The sequence below is a fragment of the Sinohyriopsis cumingii genome, chromosome 4 (genome assembly GCF_028554795.1).
Source record: "Sinohyriopsis cumingii isolate HCF-2022 chromosome 4, ASM2855479v2, whole genome shotgun sequence".
Taxonomy (NCBI): domain Eukaryota; kingdom Metazoa; phylum Mollusca; class Bivalvia; order Unionida; family Unionidae; genus Sinohyriopsis; species Sinohyriopsis cumingii.
Genome location: NC_142964.1, coordinates 80,123,934 through 80,142,087, shown reverse-complemented (window position 1 = coordinate 80,142,087; position 18,154 = coordinate 80,123,934). Strand labels below are relative to the sequence as shown.

The following is an 18,154-nucleotide window of genomic DNA, read 5'->3' as shown; positions in this document are numbered from 1 at the left end:
AATATATATATATATATATATATATATATATATATATATATATATATATATATATATATATATATATATATATATATATATATATATATATATATATATATATATATATACACACACACACAATTTATCGGTCTTATATAAGATATATGAGACGTACAATTCTTGTACTTGACAGTACGATGAATTTTTTTTTTATGGAACTGAAGCCGCATGGATATGTAGTTTACGCGATCGGTAACTCGTTTCATTGAAGCGTCTTAAGTTGAACCCATAAATCCCAGAAATCTCTGGGGTGCATTGCGAGATTTAACAACAGTGTATGTTCTACCTGTGTCTTGGAAAGAGAGTAAACATTGTTTTACTGGTGAATTAATGAACAGTAGATCTCAGCTAAAATATACAATCACTTCATTTGCCATAAGTGCTGGGCATTCAAATACATCAGTATGGTATGCTGATATGGACTAAACTGTATTTAATAATATTAGATACCACTTTTTCAAACTCAAGGAATATCAGACCTGACAAAGGTGGTGGAAAGAGCGAACGAGCTTCAGTCACTGATATATGCGGAAGGTGAGCGAACTTTTGTTTTTTAGAATACATATCAAGGACGCGTCTTTGTTTTAAAAAATTAAATGCAATGAATTCGTGTATTTTCAACTTTATTCATATGAGTTGACAAAAGCCTTTCCTATAACACACTGATCAATAACAATGCACTTGCAATGCTATTTGTACGTACTGGCAAGGTTAAAACAACAAGCGGAAGCAGGATCTACAGAAAGGGCTTGTGATTGATCTATTTCATTCATATAAAGACAATCATACTGTTGATGCTGCTGTTAATAATTGCACATAAAATCTAATTGATTCAACATATCACCCTTACGTTCCATAATAAGGAGTTCCTGAAGACGTGCCGGAATAACTGATCACCGTTAGACAACCCCGTCATTGCAACAAAGATAGTCCATCAATTGTGAAAAAAAAGTAAAACATTTAATACTTTTTTTACATATTGTGAAAGATATCTATAAAATTAAATATATGATGGTGTTTAGAATGACCAACACCACCAAACTACGTGTATGATATTATGCGTAAGGTATTGGTCACTATAGACGACTTATTGGGTGGTATATGTTGGTATTGGTCACTACGGCGTATTGGACAATATACGTGGGTATTGGTCACTAAAAATGGCGTGTTGGCCGTATAATGTAGGATGTTGGATAATAGATAACATTCGGAGTTTTGCATAGTATATGTGGGGTCTTTGTCGCTATACACGCATGTTTGTTAGTCACTACACACGAAGTGATGTATTGTGTACATTGGGAATTGGTTGGTATAGTGCACACTGTTGGATAGCATATGACTAAGTATTGGTCAAGGCGTGTTGATGGCGAAATGTAGGGTTTTGGACAGTAAATGACTGGATATTGGTCACAACATACGACATGTTCGATAATATATATGAGCTAATTGTCAATATAATCGGGATAGTCTACGTTTGATACCGCTCACAGTACACTGCTTGTTTATGGCATAATGTGGAATGTTGGATAGTAGAGAACTAGATGTTGGTCGTTACTCGCGGCGTGCTGGATGTTATATATGTGATATTCGTCACTGGAGACCTAGAGTACCTCCCCCAACCCCCCCACACACATATTAAATTCCTGTTATGATCCGTTATGGGCCCTTACTGCCATTTCTGTCTTAAATCCCCGTTATGACCCCATATTTGCCCTTCCTATGTTCAATTCCCATTATGCCTTAAAGTGTTCTGCACATTTTAAAGATACAGCGTAATATTAGACTTGCATAATGACCCCAAAGTGCTCCAGATAACCATGGATGGTGCTTCATTACAAAGCATATAGCAAAAAAAAAAAAAGAAATTGTCCAAAAAAATCTAATTATGCTGCCACCATAGATGAAATATAATTCGTTACTTCGCTGTTTACTTGTCATTCTTAAGTTCTTGTCCAATAATCCAATAAAGTGGCCAACGATTCATTGACCGCTATTTTAAGGATCCAGACATTCTTGAGAAAAAGTTTAATAAAACATCGATTTTCTTTTTTTTCTTGCATCATAATACTAATAATTCCAAAAGTTAGAAAAGATGTCCTTTTAGGCTTTGCACAAAATAAGGTGTGCAATAAAGTTAAGAATTGGGTCACATAATCCACGAATTTTAGAGGAAAATCAAGAATTTGTTGTGTTAATTTTTGTATTTGATGGAACACTTGTTTATATTGACCTTTACGAAATGTCAGTCTGTATATTAGCTGAACCACATCTGCCTCCGTATACATTTTATTGCACGTCCCAAACTATATCTCAAACCACAGATAACACAAACTAGCTTGTTAAGTCACGTCCAATTGCAAACAACAGAGGCCCTGGTCTGCCGTCGTTGTTCTACTGAATGCTTCTTGCAAACTGCATAGATCCAGATATGTGGGCGCTGGATGCGACAGCAGATAAGAGTCCGCGCGGTTTGCAATTGATTCTACTTAAAGGTGCGTATATACGATAGTTTACACTTATGATATAACTGAAATTTAATGTAAATATTTATATTCAGTCTTTTCTTGGATCGACCAGGCTTGTCATACGAGAAAGCTTGGCAATAACTTCGCATGGGTCGTTGGTTTTTTTCTGGGTTGTTCTTGTGCCAAATATAGTGTTGACCAGGTATAGCCTACCATGTGCTGAAAAACGGCGTAAAACCCCACAAAACCAAACTAAATCCTAAAGTTTTATGATCGTTATCAGATATACTCGCTTATAAGTCGAATCCATCTGCTAACTGCACAGATCCAAATCTGCCGTCACAAAAGTCTTGGTCTATGCAGTAGAACACACGATATAGACCTTGATCTGCCTGTGCATTATGCTGTGGCTGACAAGGGTCCATGCTGTTTGCAGTTGAACCGGATTGATATGAGTATATACGGCATTAGTATTGGCTTAAATATAGAATAAAGTATATAAATAAAGCACATATGTCAAGGACTCTCTGACGGGATGTAGCAAAAGGAGAGAAGCAGTTGCATCGCTTGGCGCTCGGCATTAAGTCAGTAAGAGGTTAGTGTTGGCACTGGTCGGCCTGGTCCCAGGATAATGTGACTGGGTGGTACATGATGCAACATGTCTGCGGTATGATGCCCCAGTGTTAGACATAACTATAAACAGCCACACTGCAAACATCGTAGCGATATGACTGGAAAATTGTTAAAGCTACATTAATAATCCAACACACACACGCACACACACACACACACACACACACAAAGGGGAGAAGATTAATGTTAAAAAAAGGGAGAATGCTTATGTCGATTGACATACACTAATATATTTTATAGGTATGACTGCTTTGTAAACATTACTGTAGCTCACTGTATAACTTCTGCATTCGAAAATGTCAAAGGTACTATACATTTAAACAAACACTAGAGTATACAGAATTTGCTGGGTAAGTATTTTCTCCGCAAAAGAATATACAGTGGTTATGTTTGACAAACATAAAATGAAATTAATTATCCAAAATATTAAAAAATCTTACATTTTCTATGCTCATGTTTGTTTTGTTTGCAAATCCTTCGGGTTCTGCTTTAAGCCTATGCCATGATCCTCTCCATTTTGTAAGTTCAACTTTAAATTTCGAAACAGCAAACATATCTAGGTAGGGTTGAAAACAGAAGACTGCACATTGTATAATACAAGACGTACGTGAATACATAAATATTGAGAATTCCAGCTCTAAACAAAATTATCGGGGAGTCGATGTTTCAAAGGAAAAGTACACTCTTCTTCTACACCTTTGATTTAACCAAGGATAATATTTTTTTAAGTCAATAAAATAAAAGATAAAACCACCACCACCACCACCCGATGATAAATATATCTCATTTTGTTTCGTTGCAAAATGATTTGAATATACATCGTATAATTGGAATTCAAAATCTGAAACCAGTATTTAATAATATTTTCGTATCTTTAGGCCATTTATTTTGTTCTACTGCGTTCACCCCGTAAAGAAAATCTTTAGGACTTTTGTGAAATGATTTCTCATACTCCATCCAAAGAAGAATGCGAAAAGCAAGCCAAAAGCATAGAAACAGATGACATAAGATGGAGCAATGCATGTTTTAAATAAATTTGCAAAAATATCTCATCTCAGATATGTTTTTAAAGATGCATTAGACACTTCATCTCGGATACACTTTTAAACTTATATTAACATCCCTTCTCTGTTACACCTTGAATATATATATTAGACATCTCATCTCTGATACACTTTGAAATATACATTAGACATCTCGGACAAACTCATCTCATGTACACTTTTAAATTTACATTAAACATCTCATCTCTGATACACTTTGAAAGATACATTAGACAGCTCATCTCGGATACATTTTTGAAGATGCATTAAACATCCCATCTCTATTACAATTTTTAAGATACGTTAAACTTTTCATCTCGGATACACTTTAGAAGATGCATTAAACATCGTAGCTCTAATACACTTTTAAAGATCCAATTAACTTTCCATCTCGGATACACTTTTAAAGATACATTAAACTTTTCATCTCGGATGCACTTTAGAAGATGCATTAAACATCCCAGCTATAATACACTTTTAAAGATACATAAACTTTTCATCTTGGATACACTTTAGAAGATGCATTAAACATCCCAGCTCTAATATATTTTTAAAGAGACATTAAACGTTTCATATCAGATACACTTTTACAGATACATTAAGCATCCCATCTCATATACTGTTATGTATATCTATATTATATGTACTATTTTCACAATAATAATTGTTTTTGGAAGGGTCATTTAGTTAATGCATATTTAAAACCAATTTCCTATCATCATAGTTTGCACTTTCAAGATGAGTCATGTATTAAAATGCATAGATTCATTCATAAAGCTCTAAGATTGAGTCGTACTATAAGTACAAGTATAAATCACTTGATCCGACAATGACACGAGTTCTAGTGAAAGACCAAGTTGACCTAATTTTGATTAGTCGGTGTTAGAACAGATCTTCTGTTTACTGATGCAGTGATTTCGAAATACTAACATGATTCATTGTTCATTGAAGCCCAGTATTGCAGTCTCTCTAATGCTTATTGGAATTGTATACAATAGAATTATTTCATAGAATTGGGCCTTTTTAGTAGTACTATCAGTCTTGAGAGTTATACTGAGCGGACTGATTCATTTATTTAATTTAATCATTCGTTGTAATTACAGTACTATAACATTCATTTAAAGACTATATGGCTATAACAGTTGTAAATCACATATAGACAATTCGAATTTAGAGCTGTCACTGGATTACTGTGAAATTCTTAAAAGACATTTTGGGATGGATTATAACATAGTGGTTCTTCTGTATTGTTGACACATCAGTACGTTACTGACTATCATTTGGAATACCTTTGGAACTTATTCAGATTATTCGAAATATTTGGAATTAGTAGAACATGTAGAACCTTAGGATTCATTCAACATACAGTAAGTTATTTTTAATTCTTTCACTTTGTATTTTAGGAAAATAAATTATATTTTCAGTTAGACAAAACTTGCTGGTCATGCTCTTTCTTGCTACTTGTTTTAAGACCATAGAGTCGTAACAATGCACTTTTGAAGATACAATAAACATCCCATCTTGGACATAGTTAAAGACACATGACACCTCCTGAGTGACTAAAACTACACAGAAAACACGACATTATAACTCATTGTGGGACAGCTTTACTTCAAAATATGAAGTACTTTATTTGTGTTGTAAATAAATCATTGTGTACAAGGAGTTGGGATAAAATCACTGCCATACCGCAACAAATACACGGTCTCTATTTTCGAAAACTATCACAATTATGTTGAATCATGCTCTTTCGTGGCAAGTATTGAAACCGGCTACATGTCACTTAAGTCGCCCGCAGATCAGGGTCTATGTTGTTTATTCTGCAATTTTCATTTAACAAACTGCACATACCCTAACCTGCTGGCGTATTATGCAACGTTAAATATGGGTCTCTGCATTTTGCAGCGTGACTTTTAAGCGAGTATACACACTAAATCAATGTAGTATCTATAATCGACTGACATGGACAATTAGTTCGCAGAAACAGAAAAAACAATAATTTGGGCACTTAGTCGTGCCATTTGTGTAACAATTGTGCACATTATCTTTTAATTGCGTTTTACGTACTGTCTACAGTATTGCTATAGTCTGAATATACCTCCCCGTTTGTTTGTACCCCTTTACCGATTTCAATTACGGAAATCAGTATTGTGATAAAAAGTGCATATAATTAGACAATTCATTCATCTATTTATAATTTCTATCCTGACTATGACCAGAGTGGCCCTAATACTGACATCCTCTGCGCCTTTCAGGCTAACGGACTTTCCATAGTAACAAGGGGCCAAATTGCGTACACTATGGGCGAGTCTGTTTTACTCAGACAACCGTGTGACATAGTTCATCCTATTCGGGAACTGCCAGATAAGTCCGTAAATTACCATAATGTTTCAAGTTATATGGACACATGAACATATAATTACCTGGCTTGTTAAATTCACGTGAAAGGCAAATTTGTTGGTGTCATTATTTCTTTTGCGTGATTCGGCGTTGTAAAAAGACGACATATTATTTTCCTTCTATGTGTACATGTGTAGTCTTGCATACATCCCTTTGCTGGGCATGAACTTGTCCAGGAACTGGAAATGATCGGCGAGCATGGTCGTCTTTTACACTGAAAACTTTCGTTTGGAGTGAAACGCGCAGACGATAACAGTGTTCGCCCCGCCCCCCCCGGGCATAATCAGTTTTTAAATTATAAATTAATAAAGGAACTAAGTTCTGTGCATCTTTTATCTCATTTGTGATTTTCGGTTTTTAAATCGGTAGGGGTTACAAACAAACGGGAGGTAGATTCAGAGTATATTTTAAAAGTCTAGTTTAAATTTGTTCACCTTGAAAATCATCGTGTTTCTTCCTCTCTCCCATTGTTTCATAACATCACACCATCATTGTTTGATCGCGTTCCTGTGTCATCGCTCCATCACTTCAATTCATTACGACACAGACGCACTGAATCACTACTTGTTCGCTATCTTCATCTGTTGATTGTTTTGGCACCCCTGCGTCTATGATGTGGAGTTTGTATAGTTTTCATGTCCGTCAGTTTGTATGTGCGTCCGTTCTTCACAGAATTGTGTGACCGCATCTAGTCCCACAACTTTAATGGATTTCTATGAATTTGGTGTATAATCATAGTCATCATCCGAACATTCCCGTTATGCTTAATAGTTGTTTTCCAGAAATTCACACATGGTCGCTGCTATATACGAGACAGTTCTGCAAACGGAACTCGTCTTCCAGTGAGTCAAGGACTTTTGTAATACTTGGTACATGATGTGGTCGTCATGACGAAATGTGGGTATTGACCGAATCCCATCCTGCTGTGATTTTGTAGAAGTTACTTTCTTATTTACCTTGCATCTAAAGACAACCAGTCTAACCGTGTTTGACGGAGACAGTCCGATTGACTCTGTTTCTTTATTTTGTATAATAGTTAGAGTTGGGAGAGGCCAGGATAATTTTACATGAGCTTTTTACATACCATTTCTTCTGCTAGTACATTTTTGGAAGTCAGTGAGGGGATATTGCAATTTATCTCAATATGATTTCACAAACACCAATGGTTTATTTTTCTGACGTTCATTTTCTTTCAGCACGGATAAGTTTAATATATATTATTCAAATGGGAACAATTCATCCTTTTTCCCTCTTATCGTTGGTTTCTGGTCTATTTCACTAATATTTTACCAATGCCAAGTCTATAACCCACCCCCACCCCCACCCCCAAAAAGAGCAACATTCAAAAACAACACGAAGAGGCGTGTGATGGTTCAGAACTGAAAGACATAATGTGCATCAGACAACTGAGATTGGATTATCAGTCAGTTGCTTTTTGTTTTTCATAACATCTATAGTCTTTTTCGTCAAGTACAACTACATGTGAACCACAAATCGGCGGTGGGTAGTGGATGGTAAGGCAAAGAAAGGAGATGAAGAGGATGAAGGGAGTGAGTGGTGGTTACCCTGCCCACCTCTACGTCCAACTTTGCCCACCTCTACGTCCAACTTTCTCTACTGGACAACACAGACCCATCGCCTACTGGTATTGTCTTTCCACCCCCACCCCACCCGCAACGATATTTCTGGACCCGTCTTGGATTACAGTGATGGACCATTGAAGAGAATGATATTCCATAATTAGGTCACAGCTACGTGTCTATGCTTATCTTCAGGGCAATGAAAATCGAAGCAGGTTTGCATAATGTTTTGAGTATTGTTGCTGTAATTGTTACACAAAAGCTGAATATATTTCGACCTGAAAAAGACCTTCGGAAAGGTCGAGTTAAATACAGTATGTGTTATTTGAGACGTATAATTACCGATGCAAACATTTGTAAAGGCAAATGTCAAAAATAATTATAACTCACAAGTTGAATTTGTTTTGTTTTTTAAATGTAAACAGCACCACTACGTAAAATCCGCAGTTCTTGAATAGAGGCGGCAAGGAATTCAGACCAAGGAAAGAAACACAGGCAGTAATCACTGAGAAAACTGTACACTTGCGATCCGATTGTTCGACTGACTACAACACTTGCCTGCCTAACATTCATTCTCCTCAGGTAGGTCATAAGAATACACACAAAAGAACATATTTTCTTTTAATACAATTGCATACCATACTATACTCGTTTATACGAGCCCAACTGCAAACGGCACAGACCCAGATCTGCCGGCGCATAAAGCGCCGGAAGATTTGGGTATGTACAGTTTCTTTGAATTAATCAGTAGAAGAAACAACATAGACCCTGATCTGCAGGCGCATTATGATATAGCAGATCAGGATCTATGTTGTGGTTGGAATAGACTTATCAGCGAGTACATATATAATATATTTGAATCGTTTTCCATTCCTCTGCGCCCATTGTATTGTATAGGGTGAATAATGAGATATTATTAGCAAAAGAGAAGAAGGAACATTTTTCAGTTCATCTGTACAGATATAATAATCGTGTTTTCAATGGTCTCAGTACTTCGATATAGGAAAATCTTAATAACTCAAACATCAGTCTTTGGAAAACTTGATATCAGTCGAGTGACCAACTGTATCCAATTGTGCAACATACATGGGTCTGCGACCTCGAAAAACTCCCCCAAAACAAACAACAGAAAACACGAACCCAGAAATCGGGACAAGCAGCTCTACAACTGTAACATGGACATTTGCATTTGATTCAGCGCCACCTGTCAGCTTTTGTGCTTCCTTAAAGTTACCGCGCGTATGAAATCTTTACAAACGTCTCTTCAATGTACACAATTCATTGTAATCAGTACCAATACTGAAAGCACGAAAATATTCCAATGTAAAATTATAAGACAAATTGTATTATTCGCAGATAAAACAAAACTTCAAGACTATTAGAACAAGGTATAATAAGAAAGAAACACGAACAATATATACTGTGCAAACATTCTTTAGCTAGGACTGTGGAATTTGAAACGTTCGGCTGTTTAGGAGAGGTGGCTGTAATACGGTAGTTGTGTGCGGCCTTTAACCGACTTTTGCTGGAAGATCCCTGGCATGAAGTTAGAACTTTGATCAGACTGGACCGATTTGGGAAGGCCAAAAGGTACAAAAGATTTATCAGGGCTTTTACTATCGTTTTAGTCTTAATATTTCGTAAAGGAATTGCCTTTGGAAATGTTGTGGACGCACACATTATGGTCAACAAGTATTGGTTTCCTGACCTGGTCTTAGAGAAGGAGCCTGCGCAATCAACCATTTTTGTCTATACGATTCAGGAACAATAATTTGATAGCTCAGTGAACACTCGTCGCCAGTGAGTATTTCAGGTGGTCTCCATTTTCTCATTAGGTTTTCACAAAATAGCAAGTTGGTACCTTTACTGCTTTGTTTTGCTAATAGCCCTCTAAAACAAACAGAATATTTCAGGATCTTGTTCCTGTTCGATGACAAGTGATTTTCGTTTGTCACGTTTATTAGAAATGAGAGAATGAGTGGTAAAATAGGATCACTGTGATCAATACTTTTTGACTGATCAATACTTGGAGCAAAGGCCACCTAATTAAAATCTTGGCTAATCAATGTGTCAGCCAAAGGAATAATTTCCTGATCATTCTTAAGAGCTCTTTTTGACAAAGATCTAGTAACTGCACAAGAAGGGTATAAATCAGGGGTTTCATTTGCAAGAGGATAAACTTTCTGATCCATACAAGGCTTGTCAGTTACAAGTGGATTAACCACAACCTTATCTCCAGTTACGTCATTGCCTAGCACTAAGGGAACACACTCAATGGGCAAAGAAATCACATCACCAATCGTCACTGGTTCCGAAACTAAGTCTGATGTTAACTTAACGTTATGGAGTTGAATCTAAATAAAGCCGCACTCTTCTCCCTGAACAAGAACACTTTTAGTAGAATAAGAATTCTCAGACAAAGCAAATCACCTGATAATAGAAGACTGAGAAGCTCCCGTGTTCCTTGATATACAACCTTTTGACATGAGTGGTTCATAATACTCCTTAACAAAGTACGAATGGGGTTTAGCCAACAAATGCATTGTTTCCAATAAATGACTATGACCTTGAAATCTGAGAAACAAGAGCATTTGGCACAGCTCTGTCCTTATTATGTTGCTTATTATTTGTAACTTAAAGCAATTAGGAAAAACGTGCCCTATTGTCATGCAATTAATGCCCGTAGGAAGAGACGCGGATTTCCGATCAGCTTTATCATATGCTTTTTTCTTATAAGTTGTGCTAGATTGAAATTTATAAGTACTATTAAGAGACTGAATCGGTTTATTACTGAGAACCTGCTGAGAAGAAAACGTATTGACAAATGCAACTTTATGACTCAAGACATAGTCGTCAGCTGTACGAGTAGCGTTCTCCGAAGTGTATATATCGTGTTGATCAAAGTAAATATTGGCGTCACTGTGGACGGACTTATTAAACTCATCGACTAATATTCGTTGTTTAAGTTTGTCATAATCTTTATTAATCTTTTTTAGATGCACACCACATGTCAAATAGTTGTTCTTTTTCCCTAGCAAACTTGACATGGGTTTGGTTTTTTTCTTTTTTGTAATTCAACTTATGTCGACATGCATCAGGTACCAGCTCATAACCCTTCAAGATACATTACTTGACTAAGTCGTTATCAGCACGTGCTTCTACTGACAGTGAAGTATAAGCTTTGCCAATAAGTAGCCTATGTAATAACAAACTCCACTGTTATATTGGCCTTTATAAATTCTCCTGTATGTTTTCAAAATCCAAAGTGTGAAAATATTGATCTACATCTTTTTCTTTAAATGGGGGTACTAATCTAATATTATGTGGTCAAAACATGAACTTTCGTGAGGGAATCATTTTTGCTTGTCAGTTCTAATTATTTTAATGTTAATTGCATTTCCATCTCGTCTTTTTGCATTTTCAATTTCATTTTCCATCTCTCCTTCTTTTTGCATTTGCAGTTGCATCTGCATTTTAATTTTGTCGCTCTTCCCTTTTTCTTTCTTCCTTCTTAATGTAAATTTTTCTTTCTCTTCCTTTTTCTTCTTTTTCAATTTGCATTTGCGTTTGCCCCTCGTCCCTTTCCCTTTCTTCCATTTTAATTCGACTTTCTCTTTATTCTTCTGAATTTGCGTTGGAATTTCTTTCTTCTTTTTGAATTTGTCGCCCTCTCTTTTTTCTGCGTTTCCATTTTCATTTCCATTTATTTTTTCTTCTTTATGAAGCTGAAGTGTTCTTAATTCTATTTCCGCCTGGGCATTTAATTTCATTTCAGAGCTAGATAGAAACTTACTAGTTAACCCCAAGGCACTTGCATAACAATGTCCTTTTCCACCAAATTATTGATCAAAATATTGTATTTTACTGTCTTAACAAGGACGATTTTATTTAAGAATTTGGTAGTTGGCAAGTTTCAGTAACTCGGCTTTCCTTCAATATTCCAACCTATCCTGGGTCTGACTGGACACAAAACTATCCACCTTAGATGAAATTGGTTCATTATATAAAATCAAACGACAAGGGACAAAGTAATTTCCAGGAAGAAAAAAATATTTAAAGTTTCAAAATCAAGTTGAATTTTTCTGAAATGTGTCTGAAATTCTTATCCCAGACGAGACTCCAATTTCTGGTACGAATCTATGATCATATACTAAGTAACAGAAAGAAGAAAAACCATAAAGTTTTGTAAACCTTAACAAATAAGTTAACTATCAAAGTTGCACAATGAAAATGGAAGAGGAATCTAAAATAATCCTTACAAGTTCTATTCAGGTCAAAATGCATTGAATGTTCCAAATGATTTTCACATCCTCGAATGCATGTATCACAATGGCATTATCCAGAGTTCTTTTCCATAATTAACATTAATCCCACAACTATTTTCTACTCAAATTATCTAAACACACAATATTAAACACGTCTGGAGACTGATTTCAACATAAGAAAAAAGAATCCGAAATAGGAATGAATTAAAAAAAAGCAATGAATCTGATTGCTCAGTTTTTGTCCTAATATACACATTCAAGAGTATATTATGACTATATGTAGCAATATACTCCACGTGAGAGATCTTAATACTCAATCTAATATTTTCAAATATTTCTTCATGTGACCTAATCATCCAATGGAAGTAGCTTAATTCTTTTAAGAACCCACCTGACATAAACCCTCCAATGGGAAATAACCCCAAACTAGTAAACATGTCTTATTATTAATATTATTATTAATGTTCGTAAACGCCTCAACAACTATTTATAGATTCTACGCAATCTAGTCTTAATATCTTAAAATATACTCTTTTTTAACAGTGTACAAAAACTAAAACTAACTGTTTAATATCTTGATTATAGATGATCAGTACAAGTTAGAGTCCTGAATAAAACTACACATAATTTTGACACAGTAATGTGCCCAGCAGTGCCGGATAGGTAGCGGGGTTACGGGGGTCCGCCTCTCCACTAAGAAACCCCAACAAATAAAAAAACAAAACAAACACAAATGTACAGTCACTTGTTACTAGAAATTAGACCATCGTTTTATTCTTGCGCGTGTTTATTGGTTAGTATGCCCACTTTGAGTAAATAGTCACATAGACTTTTGCTTCGGTGGTCTTTCGTGGAAAGTCAGAGACCTTGTGAAATTTTGCACACACCCCCCCCCCCACGTCAACACTTGATCTGCTTCGGCCCTACCAAGAGTTACATGTAAGATGAACAGTGACATTCATTTAGAAAGAAACAGAAACTTTTGTGAAACGAATATAAGAGATATCAAGCTGAAGAGTTTCGTTTAATATGCATATGAAGCAGAAGAAATTATAGGTCACTGCTAAATAAGTTCTTTAATAGTCTACTAGATTCCCTGCCTGTGACAGCTGTAACAGATTTTAATGAATAAAAATTCACTGTGAAAAAATATGACATCAAAGATGAAAATAATGTGTAAAAATTGGTTTCTTTATAACAAAAAAGCAAACATTGTGTTTTGAACAGTTATTTTTTTACATAACTCGTGCAGCCGAAGGTCAGTTCCGAAATTCCGCATAAATTAGAGATCACGAGAATAAATAACCCCGTACCTCACTGTAAATAACCAAAATAAGGAACAAGCAGGGAAATTAGTGTCGACGAACAGAGAAAACAATTACTGCGAAGGACTTAGTATCCATTTAACAGTCGTACACACATTTTTCAGTTGCGTATCACGTCATAGGTACCACTGCTGAAACGATCTGGCTTAAGTAATTTTCTTTGAAACGTATATGGTAAAATATAATCAATGAATCGATTGAGCTAACTAAAAACAAACGAGTGTTGTATTCCTCATATCCCTTTGCACCAAGTAACATTATTGTTTGATTGCGTCATAACCTCGTCGCACTGCGACATAGCCATAGTCACCTAGTCTATCAGCGTTTGCTCGCTATGGCGCTTTGATCACTATCGTTTTTTATCGCTTTGGAACAAAGAAACAATTTCCCAAATTGATACCGGGCACATTTCGAAACTTCTATTTCATATTCTGATAAATATAAACGTGCAGGATAGGAAGACAAAGGGTACAGATATGTGGGTTGCGGTTTCTCGCCGAATTGTAGAATGTATCAGACCACTAATTTTTTCACAGCCAGAGAACCAGTCAGCAACATCGCCCTCTTAATAAGAGGGGTGGTTAATTGGATTTGGATTGCGTTATCTAAAGGAAGACCTACCTCAATGTTATAGCCCGATGCGAGTGAAAAAAGACCAGAATTTCAACAGAGAACTGAGCAAGAATACTGGGAAGAAATAAAGCAATACGAGCCCCCGTAGACAAGAAAAATAACAAATTTAATCAAAACAAATTAAATGTGACAATTCCAATTCAATCTAAACTATGTCAACAGAATTTAATTGCAGTGTCCAATTTGTATTTATTCCATCATAATAAAGAGTGGTGAAAAGAGCTCATTGTTTACGTGCGTGTATCAACGTCTTCCTATTTCCTCGACTTCCTATTATGTATGTTTCATCCCTTCCTGGACTTCCTAATCCTTTATTCTGACCTCGGCCTTTTTCTTCTTCTCGGACTTCCGTTTTTGTACTGTCCGGTCTCTCTCCCTGAAAGCTGTTCCTTAAAGGACAAAATTACCCCTAAATCTCTGTATGTACCGCTTTCTACACGGACATAAAATTCCCTCACTTCTTTACTCAGAAGCATACTAGCTATCCACGCACTGTGTAAATTCTGACTTAGTACGGTAGAACATTGCCCTCACTTCGCAGCGACTGGTCATAAATTACCACGTGAGCGTCTATCGAACATTACAGTAGTCATTTACCTATGCTACTACATGTTCGATTACTATTGCATGAAATTCACAAGTTCTAACTCACAGCAATCTCTAACCTACAAGATTGTTTAAACATTACAAAATCAAACATAAATAGGTAATTATCGTTAACTCACGATAATCAGTATCGTCCTAACAGACAAAAGAAATTATTTCATGTAACCCTATGAAATCCAACATATGAAATTTTGGATCGCATGCAATCAATTCTATCAATGAAATGATAACTGTAAAACTAAAAGATAAATTGCATAACAACTCTTGCATCAACACATTTCCATGAAATTAAATAAAATAAATTGCATAACAACTCTAGCATCAACACGTTTCCATAATGTGGAACCTAGTCATAGCAAACATATTTGCATAAAACAAACAATACAAAAAATAGAAAATTACGTGGGAAATTAAATTGCGTACCTTAAGGCTGTTCTCACAAGACAGCCACCTGGTCCCTTCTTGTTTAACGAGGAAAGCACTGTTCTCTTTAGACTTCCCCCGGAGCCAAAACCACTCCTCTCTCACGAAATTAAAGCTAAAGAATTCCGACTAAGGTCGTCACTTTAAATTCACATTGCTTCTAAAGTGTACTCCATAATTTATTCTGCTCAATGGTAGGCAGCGCTTCCTAAATTTTCTCCAAGATAATAATTTCTTCCGTCAGATTTAGACATCATAGAATATGTGAACTACGAGGTATATCCCTTTGAAAATAATAATTTGAGATGGGTTATCAAGCGGTTATGGTTGATAGTTCAAATGTTTACATTCTCAGGACAGCGAAGCAATGCCCTTGATCAAATCTCACTCAGTCATAAATTCTTGCCTTTCGTTTTAACACTGACACGAGGGGTGGGGGTTAGAAGAAAGGTCGAAGTGACCCTTCACAAAGACTTTTCTGGCTTAAATGCGATAACATTTTAATGCTCAATGCATTCAACTTTAAGGTTCAATACAATTCACAATTCCACACTTCACACAGTCTACTGGTATGGAGTAAAAATACAGTACTAAATATTCTGAGACGCACCCATTGGATAGTAAATGGATTTAATTTTTTCCATTATACATTTCAGAACCTTTAAACTATGTAATATAGTCGACAACACAATATTTACTTCTATTTTTATATGCTGTATTTAATTTACGTGTGACCAAATATCACATGGACTCTTGGTGCGAGGTTGTGTTATTAGGTGCAGACAAGGGAGACACCCCTTTAAGAGTACGAGGTTCAAAAATATAACATATGCTACAAAGCGCCTGTATTTTAAGGGTGAAAAACTTTTTATAATAAATGGAAGGATGTGTAATTTGTGCACCAATCTAATGTAAAAATTATTTGTTTTTTTGAAAATATTAGCACTAAATTCTGTGGGAAATGAAGTAATTGTCCGATCCCTCAAGTTGACGTTGGCCGTGCGGGGGTGGGGGTGGGTTCTGAGGGTTCTACAGAACAGTCCTCTAATATATAATGTAGATACTAAACTGCGGATGAAATTATAAAGCTAATTTGGTCTGTTGCTGAAATCTCGAGATAGTGCAACGTAAAATTTGCTTTAATTTCTTGAGAAAAACGAGATGAACGACGGCTTCTTAATTCTCCTTACCTGAACTGAAGACACCTGTACTATACACTCATTAAGTTCCTACAATGCTTTTTTTGTGGGGGGGGGGGGAGGGTATTTTTTAAAATTATTTTTATTGTCCGTTCGACGTTAATCTGGATTCTGTGTATGACAAAGTCTGACTGCATCTTGTCTCATAGTCTTGGATCGATTATTGTGGTATTTAGTATATATTATAGTCGTCATATAAAATGTTGCTATTGACAACTCCTTTCCTTGCAGTTGAAAATCCTTTGTCGCCGACAGTACGACAGACCCTATTTTCATTATTTGCATAATGTCGGGACGCGAGAGAGGCGATAGCATATTAATGTGATAATTTTTCGCAACATTTCTCCTGCCAGTTAATTTTCGGAATGTGATCAGGCGATATTAGGATTTGACCTAACATGGTTTCTCAGAGACTGTGTGCTCTTCATTTTTCTGACATTCTATTTTGTTTCCCAGATAGAAGACTTAATAAAATGATCTTAAAAGGGAACATTCTAAAGGTGAAGCATCATTACCTTGACATCACTACAGTGATCGACATTTCAAAAGAATGACATTCCTAAATTTGACCCAGTTGCGTATTGTTACCAACCTTAAGCTCACACACCACCGACGAAAAAAACAAACCCCCACCAAAGATAACCGAAGCAGGTTCGCAGAATGTTTAGTTTAACATAGTTATAATTGTGAAATAAAATCCTGATCGATTTCCTATCCGACAAAGGCCTTTGAAAGGTGCAAATCAATCACAATATATGATATTTGAAAAACATGTTTACCTAGGCAAACTGTTGTGAAGCAAAACGTCGAATAAAATTTACAGCGCATGAGCAGAGAACTCAAGGGGTATTCAGACCTAAGATAGTCCTTGAAGCAGTAATGACCGAGAAAACCATAATCCTGCATTCGAGTATCGATATTCCACTGACTGCATTCATTGCATGATCGAAATACACCTTCATCAGGTAGGTCTTACAAATACACAATCTATAACACAGATACTTACAATGCAAATACATTTATTTGTCTTAGTTTCTATTATTCAGGGTACCTTTGCATTTGTACAGGATGAATAAGAGGACATTATTTGTGTTTAGAGAAGAGTAGAATGAGAATTTTTCCATTTTGCTGTAGTGATATTTTTGTACGGTTGTCGTAGGTCATACATGCTGTCGTTACTCACAGAACTACGCGTGTTCGTGTTTAATCTTGAAGACCTTCGATAACTCTATCATCAGTCTCTTCAATATCTGATAAAATTCCAATGGCTTGCTAAGTCCAGATATATATGATTCACAGGTGAGCGAACCTTGCAACCTCGAAAAAAGCGAACACTGGAAAAAAACAAGTTGGATCCTTAGTACCTCGACTTTTCGAAGTTCTTATAGTTTTAATTTTGTTCAGCATTATGTCAGCAGTTCTGCTTGTCATAGGATTGCCACGTATAAAAAGCTGTGCAATAAATACTGATGCAAAACCCATGTGCGACATGTTCTGTGTTCCAAGCTGTTTTAATGGAGACTTATGACAAACATTGTAT

At 35.9% G+C, this 18,154-nt stretch overlaps 1 protein-coding gene across 3 annotated transcripts in view; it reads left to right on the top strand.

The window, feature by feature from the left end:
- Positions 1–341: 341 nt before the first annotated feature.
- Positions 342–18,154, top strand: part of LOC149801528 (lim and transglutaminase domain protein ltd-1-like) — a 77,491-nt gene continuing 59,678 nt past the window's right edge. For 2 of the 3 annotated variants that reach the window (XM_089955706.1, XM_089955707.1), the window contains exons 1-2: positions 342–576; positions 8,589–8,745. The gene's annotated coding sequence lies outside the window, so the exon portion shown is untranslated. Of the gene's footprint in view, positions 577–8,588; positions 8,749–18,154 lie in introns of all 3 variants that reach the window. The other variant, XM_089955704.1, reaches the window with a different exon arrangement.